Raw genomic sequence first — 10073 nt, forward strand, 5'->3', positions numbered from 1 at the left:
CCCCACGAGCAGCCCAGGCTGAGGGAACCTCCCCTCAAGGGAAAAACTGGGTCTTTACTCTCTGGAAACCCTGGACACATTCCGGATGCTCAGGTGGGGCTGCTGTGTTCGCGTCGAGTCCACAGTGTGAGGGGCTCAGGCCTCAAGCCTCCCCCCTCAGCACGAAAACCGAACCGTGGCTGGCGTGGGGCAGCGGGAACGGCCCCGGCCCCTCCAGCATCCCGGCCAGTGCCCATTAGGGTGTTACGGTGAACGGGGCTGTTTGTCACGCTCCTGGGTACGTGGGCACGGCACGGGCGGCTGCTGGTGATTCAGGCAGCCGGCCCCGCTCAGACAGCGCCCACAGACCCTGTGCGGGGGACCCACGGCACGGGGCAGGGGTCGGGGGGAGACTCGCCAGCTGCAGGGATTGGCCAGAGGAGGGGCAGCCCCCGGGCCCCTCCGCACACACGGCACGTGCGTCTGCCTCCCTGGATGCCTGGGGCCCGGATGAAAGTTGGCCCAGCCGCGGGAGAGGCCAGCACCTCGGCCACCTGTTGGAACTGGTTCGCCAGGAGGTCAGCCTGGCACAGGCCCTGGGAGGCACAAGTCACCCGGGAGACTCCAGCCGGCCCTCGCCCCTGACGCCAGGACACGCCCCAGGAGACTGACCGCCCCGGACCCCTGGCTACGCTGGCCTCGGGGGGTGAGGCCGAGCTGGTTGGTGAACGGGAGACCCTGGCCACACCACGGCCATCGGGAACTTTTCCTCTCCTGGCCCCAGGCCCGGGGGTCACTTCTGAGCTGGTGAAGGGTCACTAACACCCAGCCGTGCCTGGGCCCGACACGCACCATGGTTCTCCTTCGGGAGGTGCAGGTAGGACCACCCTACAGAGGAGAAGACGCGTCCACGGGAGGCAGAGGCAGAGAAAATCAGGTCTCTGCCCAGGCCGCATGCCCACCCGCTGTCACGGCAGCCCCCGACCGGGGCCCGGCTGTGTGCCAGGTGCCACCTCAGGGCTGCCGCGCTGTGCGCTGAGGCCTATTTTGCAGAACTGGAAACTGAGCCTCCGGAGCTGCCCACCTCGTATCAGCTGAGCCAGGACGTGACCGCATGGCCCTGAGCCCAGAGATACACCCACGCTCCTCTGCCAGCACCAGACGACCAGGTCTCTGGCCGAGCGCTGACCTCTCTGGGCCTCAGTTTTCTCCTCTGTAAAATGGGGATAAAAGGCCATCCTCTGCGGCCCTTAATCCACAGGATATCCTGTTCCGGCCTGGCAGGGTGGAGGAGACAGTGGCTGGGGCAGGGGGCTGATCCCCGAGTCAGGAAGCTGGGGCCAACCAGGGACACTTCCTGGAGGAGGCGGCCCAGAGCAAGACCCAGTGATGGATCCACTCCAGGCTCCAGGCCAGGGGACTCTGGTCCTCTGTCTGCTTTGCCCACACTGAGGGATGGCACTTAGAGAGCCCAGAGCTCTGCTCCTGCTCCCAGGAATGTGGGTCCTGCAGCGGGAGCCAGCCGGTGGTCTGGAGCTCCTCACTGAGCCTCCACGGGCTCAGCGGATTAGCGCTGTAGGCATCCACCCCAGCAGACAAACCAGCAAAGCCGGAAGTGACTATTTATCCAACCTCTCAGACGTGACCGGAGGTACCCCACGAGGAGCAGGTTTGGCCACGTGAGGATCAAAGAAAAAAGGTGGTTTTTTTAATGTGCAGAATCAACAACCCCAAAGTTTTGTTCGCTCAGTGAAAAGGCCAGCAGTAGCTTGGGGGAGTCCTGGCACCGAGCAGGTGCAGTGGGCGTGTTCGGGCAAAGCCAGCTGCCCTGTGCGTGCACCCGGCACAGAGCTGCAGCAGGACTGCAGAGAAAAGCCCGGAAGGAAAGCCACCCACATGCCGCAGAGCAGCCCGAGTGGGAGGTGGGAACCAAGGCAACTGTTTTCTTTTCACGTGTCTGAATCTTCCAGCGTTTCCTTACCGAGCATCACGCTTTTACTTATGTAAATCTCTGCGTGTGTGTTTAAAAAAATATATTTTGTAGAGATGGGGTCTCACTATGTTGCCCAGGGTGGTCTCAAACTCCTGATCTGAAGTGATCCTCCATCTTGGTCTCCTGTCTCCCAAAGTGCTGGGATTACAGGCGTGAGCCGCCGCGCCTGGCCTAAATCTCTCTGTTTTAACGTGAATTCCTATGTTCGTGCAAAGGTCAAACCCCTCTTCTTAAAGCCACTCAGTGCTCCGGGGGGCTGGCCTGCCCTTCCCGCCCGTTCCTATTGGGTTTGCCGTTTCCCTTGTTGATCTGGAGTTCTTTGTGCGCCCTTGGTACTCAGCGGACCGCTGACACATTCAGGTGTCGGAAGTGTGTTCTCCCAGTCTGACAGCGCCTGCTAACTGCCGGGCTGTCTGTGGAACAGGAATGGCCAATTCCGATGGGGTCAAATTGACCAGCGCTTCGCAGAGGAGTTTCCGATGTGGGGCCCTGGGAGTCTTTCCCCGTTCCTTGGTCATCGTCTTGTTTATTCTCGCTGCCTCCTCTGTCACACAGAGGCCTTTAATGCATTCGGTGCCCAACTCGCGCACGGTGTGACTCGGGTCTTGCCTTCTTCTTCTTCACAGGTGAGATCCCTCAACACCGCCTGTCCGGCAGGTGTGTCCCCCATGGGGCCACCTTTCTCACGCGCGCAGGCCCCGCGTGCACGTGGGAATCTCACTGCTGAGCTCTCTAGCCCGTCCCGAGCTTGAGTACCGCGGCTTTGTCTTAATAGCTGGCGGCTTGCCTTTTCTTTTTAGATCATAAATTATGTTATTTTAAATTTTCGAATAAATTTGTTGAGTTCCTGGAAAAAAATACACATATCATGCAATCTACCGCTTTCATCATTCTCCAGCGTACGGTTCGGGGGCCTCGCGTTCACTCGGAACGTCGCGTCTCCCTCCCCGCTGTCCACCTCCACTCGCCGCAGTCGATCAGTTTGCGTTCCGGATTCTTACGTAAATGGAATCGTATATCGTGGACTCGTTGAGTCCGCCTCTTTCACGGAGCGTGAGGATTTTGAAATTCATCCACTGTTCTCGTGCGTCGGCCATCTGTTCCTTTGTGCCGCCGGGCGGTGCCGTGGCATGAATATGCCAGACCGTGTTCGCCCCTGCTGCACGGCCGGAGACACGGTTTCTCCCGTCGCCGGGTGTTGCGAATAGAGCTGCCGTGGATATTCGTGCGCGGTCCGTGTGTGGACGGATGTTCTCGTTCCCTGGGGGTCGCCGCGCAGGAGGGGGATGGCGCGAGCTGTGCGGTCAGGCTGCGTCCAACTTCCTAAGAAAGTGCCCGAGTGGCCGCCGCGATCCGTGCTCCCGCCAGCGGTTGGAGGGTCCGAGCCGCTGCGCATCTCTGGCGACACCGGCCGTCGCCGGCCCGCCCGACTCCGCTCATCCCAGGGGTTGTGATGAGGGGATTCGATTCGCATTTCCCTGCCGAGCGATGCTACCGGTGTCTTTCCTTGCGCCGACTGGCCGTTCGTACGTCTTCCTCTGTGATGTGTCTTTAAATCTTTGCCTGTTTTTTTAAAAAACAGCTTTACGGAGATACGATTCACATGCCACACAGCTTACCCACGTAAAGCGTAGTTTAGTGTGTCTTGTGTGTTTATGGAGTTGCACAACCATCACCATGACCTAACTTGGAACGTTTTCATTTACCCTGAAAGAAACACCACGCCCACGAGCAGGCACTCCCCGGCCTCGCCGCCCTCGCCCGGTGCCCAGACGCTGACCTACGTTCCCTGCAACTTGCTGTTCTGCACGTAAAGGGAATCGCACGACACGCGGCGTCTGTGTCTGCTTAATTTCACTCAGCACGACGCCTCGCAGTTCGTCCACGCTGCAGCGCGGGCGCCGTTTTCCTGGCTTGTTTGTCTCACGACCGTGGAGCCGTGAGCGCTCTTTATAAATCCAGGTATGTGTCGGACAGATGGATGGCGAACATCTCCTCCCATTCTGCGCCTTTCCTCTTCATTTTCTTGATGGTGTCATTCACAGAGCGGAGTTTTCTCTCGCAGTGCACACTGCTGTGTTCCGTCTGACTGATCTTTGCGTGTTCCAAGTCCGCACACTCTCCCCCCCACTGCTTTTAGGCCGTTTGTGTCTTTACGTCTAAACCGTGCGTCCCGCCGGTCGCACGCAGTCATCCCGAAGCCAGGGATCGGCAAGCCACAGCCCACGGCGTCTGGATTTTTTAATTGTCGAAAAAAATCAAAAGGAGGACAGCATTTCACCGCGCGTGAGGACTGCGTGAGGTTCGGGGTCTGTGTTGGTGAGCAAAGTCTTGTGGGCGCACGCCACGCTCCTCCGTGAGCACGCTGTCTGCGGTGGCCACTGAGCGTGTGGCTGTCACGGCCTCTCACCGCTGCCCAGCGGCCCCTGCCGGCCACCGCCAGGTGGCCGCTACATCAGTGCCATGGGGACCTCCACCCCACGCGCTTCGTAGTGTTGAAGCAAGAGAGGAGGAAAGTGCCCCCGCCCGGGCGTCCAGCTTCCAAGGCACCGTGAAGTACGCATTACTTTGTTACTAAATGACGTGGCTGAGTCAGGGCTTCGTGCGTCGCACGGCAGCTCCCTCGCCGCGGCTGTTGATCATCGGCCCTTGACACGAGGGCTTGAAAATATTAAGGAAAAACACGCGGCGGCCCCGCAGCTGGTCAGCTCATGCCGGGAACTAGTCCCAACTCACAGGACAGCTGCAGTCAGAAAAATTAGAAGGTTTAAAATAGAATGTCTCATGACAGCAGAATATCTTCACCAAAATAGAAAATGGAAATGAGGCTGCAACCACATCGAGTTTCCGAGTGGCTCCTTTGTTAGCCGAGCGAGGAAAGCCACCTCCTGACGGCGACGGGGAGTCACGCCAGGTCGCAGCTGCTGACGCGGGGGGTCCAGAGAAAATAAATTGGCTAAGACCGTCAGCCTTTGGGTGAAAACAGTTGTCCTGAGGGTTAAGCATCTTGGGAGCAACATCAACACTCGGTTAAAAACCAAAGCAAATGCTTCAAAGTAGTTTTCCTCAGCTCTTGGTGAACCGTCGGATGTTACTGCTCAGTTGTTGGTTATTTGAGGAGTCAGCGCCTCAGCGCCCAGCTGAGAAGCAGCTAAAGAATTAGCCTTTTGGCCGGGCGCGGTGGCTCACGCCTGTAATCCTAGTACTCTGGGAGGCCGAGGTAGGAGGATCGCTTGAGGTCAGGAATTCGAGACCAGCCTGAGCAAGAGCAAGACCCTGTCTCTACTAAAAATAGAAAGAAATTGGCCAAACAACTAAAAATACGAAAAATTAGCCGGGCATGGTGGCACATGCCTGTAGTCCTAGCTACCTGGGAGGCTGAGGCAGGAGGATCGCTTGAGCCCAGGAGTTTGAGGTTGCTGTGAGCTAGGCTGACGCAACGGCACTCTAGCCCAGGCAACAGGGTGAGACTCTGTCTCAAAAGAAAAAAAAAGATTGCTCTTCCTTGCTTCCACATTTAACATGAAGTGTGATTATTAATACAGTTGAATTTAGTTCCCCGGGTACGATTTCTCTGCATTTATCCTGCTTGGGATTTGCTGAAATTCTTGTACCTGTAAATTCATGTTTTGTACCAAATTTGGAGAGTTTTCGGACATTGTTTCTGCAGATGTTTGTCCCATCCCATTCTCTCTCTCTTCTTCTGGGACTCTGTCACCGTGTGTCGGGTGGCTCCACCTCACCCACAGGTCCCTGCGGCTCTGTTCAGCGTCTCAATCCTTTTCCTCCGTCTTCTTCACAGTGGACGATTTCTGCCGACCGATCTCTCCACTCGCGGACTCTCTCGTCCGCCGCCGTTACGCAGCCATCCAGGGAACCTTTTATCTCGCCCTTTGCGCTTTCCTTCCTACACTTTCCCGTTGCATTCCTCAGAAATGCTTTCTGCTTTTCCCACCCCTTCATCCAGGACGGGCTTTCCCCAGCAACGTGTTGAGCATGGTTGTGATAATCGTGCTAGAATCCTGCCCTGAGGGTTTCGCGTCTGACTCATCTGGTGAGCCAGCTGATTGTTTTTCGCCTTTTGAGTGGGGCGCAACTGGCCAGCTCCCCCCTGCGCTCCCTGGGACTGTTTCCTGAGCCGTGTGACGGCTACGTGCACGGACGCCGCACCCGGTTACGTTCCTAGGAGACTGTGGGTGCTTTTGCTGGACGTTAACTGGGTCAGATTCCGACTGTGAACTTTGCCGCTCCCGAGACAGGCGGAGGCTCCCACGTCGGGCAGCTTTTTAGAAAAAGTCTCTGGCCGGAGCTGCTTGCAGTCGGCCCGGCACGCGCCTCACTCGGACAGGCGTCGGCGGAGACGTGGGGTCCCTCCTGTTCGGGGTCTCTGCTCACCCCCCCGTCCCTGTTACTCTGGGCCTTTGTTTCCCTTGCCGGGGAAGAAGGGGGGTTCTGCTGGTGTTTGAGCCACTTCTCACCTGCAGGGCAGGGCACACAAAAGGGAAATTCGCTCCGAGCTGGTATCTTCCTTTAAGTACTAATTCCCTTCCAAAATCTGCTGACTTTTGTTCACTCCCCAGAGCATATAGGTAATTGGTTTTTTTTGTTTGTTTGTTTGTTTGTTTTTTGAGACAGAGTCTCACTCTTTTGCCCAGGCTAGAGTGCCGTGGCGTCATCCTAGCTCACAGCAACCTCAAACTCCTGGGCTCAAGCGATCCTCCTGCCTCAGCCTCCCGAGTAGCTGGGACTACAGGCATGTGCCACCATGCCCGGCTAATTTTTTCTATATATTTTTAGTTGTCCAATTAATTTCTTTCTAATTTTAGTAGAGACGGGGTCTCGCTCTTGCTCAGGCTGGTCTCAAACTCCTGAGCTCAAACAATCCGCCCGCCTCGGCCTCCCAGAGAGCTAGGATTACAGGCGTGAGCCACCGCGCCCAGCTGGTAGTTGGTTTTATATATTTCATCCAGAATTTTTCAGCTGTTATGGAAGGGATTTTTTTAAAAGGCACGTACTCCTCTGTTGACTTTTGTAAGTTGATTTCTGTGCCTGCTGAATTCTGTGATAATTAGGGTGGGTTCGGCTGCATAGACTACACAAGGAAGAGCAGAGGCAGCAGCTGTGTGTGTGCAGTTCAGACAGCAAGCTGTGCGGGCACGAAAGCAGAGACAGACTCCCCCCGGGAACGAGCACTCGCACCATTGTTGGTGGGGCCAGGGGGGCCGTGGGGGAGCTGCTGGGGACCTCCGGCTTCAAGGCCACACGCCCAGGCTGCAGCCAAGGTCGGGAAGAACAACTCAGCAGCCGGCACAGGTGCCTGGGAAGACGGCCCCAGCCCCCCTCCAGGAGCCCCGCCAGCCAGGGCAGGTCGGTGCTGTCCCCCTCATGGAGGGGCTGTGCCTCCCCGACCTGGGTGCTCCCATGGCCCTTGACTGGCCACTTCATGGCCACGGCAAGGGCCACACTGCCCTGCTGTGAGTCAGGAGCCCACTTGAAAGAAGCCATGTGTGACCGATGCCAGTCACGTCCTGGCCGTGTGGCCACCGTCCCTCCCCTGCTGGCCTGGGACCGGCGGGAGACCACGCTGCCGCCCGGCCTATGATCTGGCCACGGCACGTCCCGGGTGCCAACCCCTGAGAAAAGGAAGAGGAAGATGCCCCGACGCCTGGGCCTGGCGCTCCCACCTGTGCCCGCCAAGGGGAGGCTGAAGGCAGCTCTCCGCGCCCGCCTCCGGGTGGCCGCTGCCTCCGCAGGGTCTCCGCCCACACATTCCTGCCGCATGAGCAGCCAGCGCTCCCAGCAGCCTGGTGGAGCCTCATTTGTTCCCCTTGACAGCCCCGGAGGCTGCCCGGCCGCTCAACCACCCCCACTTCCCAGTTGAGGAGACTGAGGCAGAGGAGGCTCAGGTCCGGTGGATCACCTGGCAGGTCAGAGTCACCAGACCCTGGGGAGGGGCCTCGGGGGACCCAAGGGGCCTGGGGCTGTGGCAGGAATGACCCCGCAGAGGCTGCTGGACGGCACTAGGAGGGGAGCCCCACACCCCGGCCGCCCAGGCCAGTGGCCGGAGACAGAACTCAGAGGCTCTGCTCTGGCCCAGGGTCGGGGCTGCCGCTTTCCTGCCGCTTTCTGCGAGGGGCTGTTCAGGCATTTGCCCGAGGACTTAGTGGCCCAACCCTGCCCCTAGAGCTACCCCACTCTCTCTCCTAACTCCCCCGGCCTCGCGTGATCCGTGGACGGGGGACGGGGCTCCCAGCACCAGATGGCAGTCAGGCGGGCACGCACCGCACCGGGCCAGGCAGAGCCACAGGGCGTCTGCCAGTGTAAGCGTTTCCCCTGCGAGGGAGCCGGTCCCAGGTGGACACCTAGGCTTGGGCCGTCCGCAGGTGCAGGCAGTGTCCCGCGGAAGGTGAGAACACCTGCGTCCAGCTCCCCTGCCCTTCCCGTCAGGGTGGGGCCGCCGGCCGCTCTGGCACTGGAACCCAGTCTAGCTGGGGGCTCTCCAGACAGAGGGGGGTTGTTCCCAGGAACCGTGTCTCCTGGGACTGAGCTGTGTCCAGGCCCGCAGGGGCTGACCGCGGCCTGGCCCATGTGGGGCTTGGCACACCGGCCGGCGGGCCAGGGTCCTGCAGGCGTGGGCTGTGCAGGGCACAGCGGGGCACGCGGCCTCTCCATCTGCGCTCCTGGGACCTCCGGTCAAGCCTGCTGCGGGCGCGTCCTCCCCCGGTGCCTGCTGCACATGGGGGACTGGGACCCCTGCCCGCACTCAGCGTCTCCGTGCTCGGGGAGGACGAGTGAGCCTGTGAGGACCCGTCCCTAAGTCCGCTCCGCTCCCTTGCCCGCCCTCACCAGCCAGGCCTGAGGCCGCGGGGAAGGGGGCCTGACTCGTGTCCCCCCGAGGGCTGGACCTCCGGCGGGGGCCCCAAAACGATCGTCACCCCCACGGGCCATGCTTGGACTCGTTTGGAAACTGCGGCCCTGAGGCCACCTGGGCTGGAGTGTGGAGGACGCAGACCCCAGGCCCACGGTGGCCCGCACAGCCCCACAGGGCCCCCATCTGCGGTGCTGGGGGGTCCCTGCGTCTCATGGGGCGGGGGTGGGGGCCGTCCAGGTCTCCTGTGGTCCGAGGGGAGACGCAGGGAGGCACATTTCTTGCCTGGCCACACCCACCCCAGGGACCGGGGACCCCACCCCACTGCCCCGTTTCTGGTTGGGGGATCTGGTTTTCTCCCCCCCCTCAGGGTGTCCCCACCTCATCTGGGGCCTGGTGGGGGAGGTGGACGTCACCTGGAGGCTGGGTGGCCCCCCCAAGCTGTTCCCCCGCTGCTGACTGGCCCAGGCAGGGCTCTGCCCGGTTGACTGGGGCAGCTGGAGCGTGGCAGTTGGGAGAACCCCGCATTCCCGAGCTGGGTGGGACCTGCCCAGGCCTGGGCCCAGGTTTTGGGGGTGGCCCTGCTCCACCCAGCCACAGTGGCCTCCCCTCAGGCCCTGGGAGCGGTGAGTGTCGAAGGCAGACCCCGCCCCACCCGGGAGGACAATTCTTGTCCAGGGAGGGGCTCCCCACCCCTTCCCCGCCCCACCCCAGAGAGCACCGGGGGACCCCCTCGGGCTCCCCCCCACGCTGTCTGCCCTGAGAAGAGGTCGGAGAAACTGTTTCACCCACGGGATGGCAGGTGGGAAGGGGCGTCCCGCCTTCCCCGCTTCCTGCCCCGAGGGCACCGTCCGCCTGGCAGGGCCCTGGCGTGCACGGAGCCTGGGCACACGGGGCAGTGAGGGGGCTGCTCAGCACACCCCCAGCCGAGGCTGCTCAGTCCCCCTGGTGCAGGAGTGGGGAAACGGAGGCCAGCCTGCGCCAGTGGCCCTGCTTCCACACTGAGCTCCCCCGCGCCATGCCCAGCAGGGGAGGGGATGGTGCCAACCGATGCCTGGGCTCCCATAGCCCGGCCGGCCTGGACACCCTGACTATGCCACGCCCGTAGGAGCGGCGGCTTCCCGGAGCGGGTGGGGCTGGAGCGCAGGGCCAGAGGCACAGGTGCTGCGGTGGGTGCCCAGAAGTTTCCACTAGGCTCTGTGAGGCCCCGCCGGCCTGGGACGGGGGTCGGGG

Source organism: Propithecus coquereli, unplaced genomic scaffold, assembly GCF_000956105.1.
Source record: "Propithecus coquereli isolate 6110/MARCELLA unplaced genomic scaffold, Pcoq_1.0 Scaffold621, whole genome shotgun sequence".
Lineage (NCBI taxonomy): Eukaryota > Metazoa > Chordata > Mammalia > Primates > Indriidae > Propithecus > Propithecus coquereli.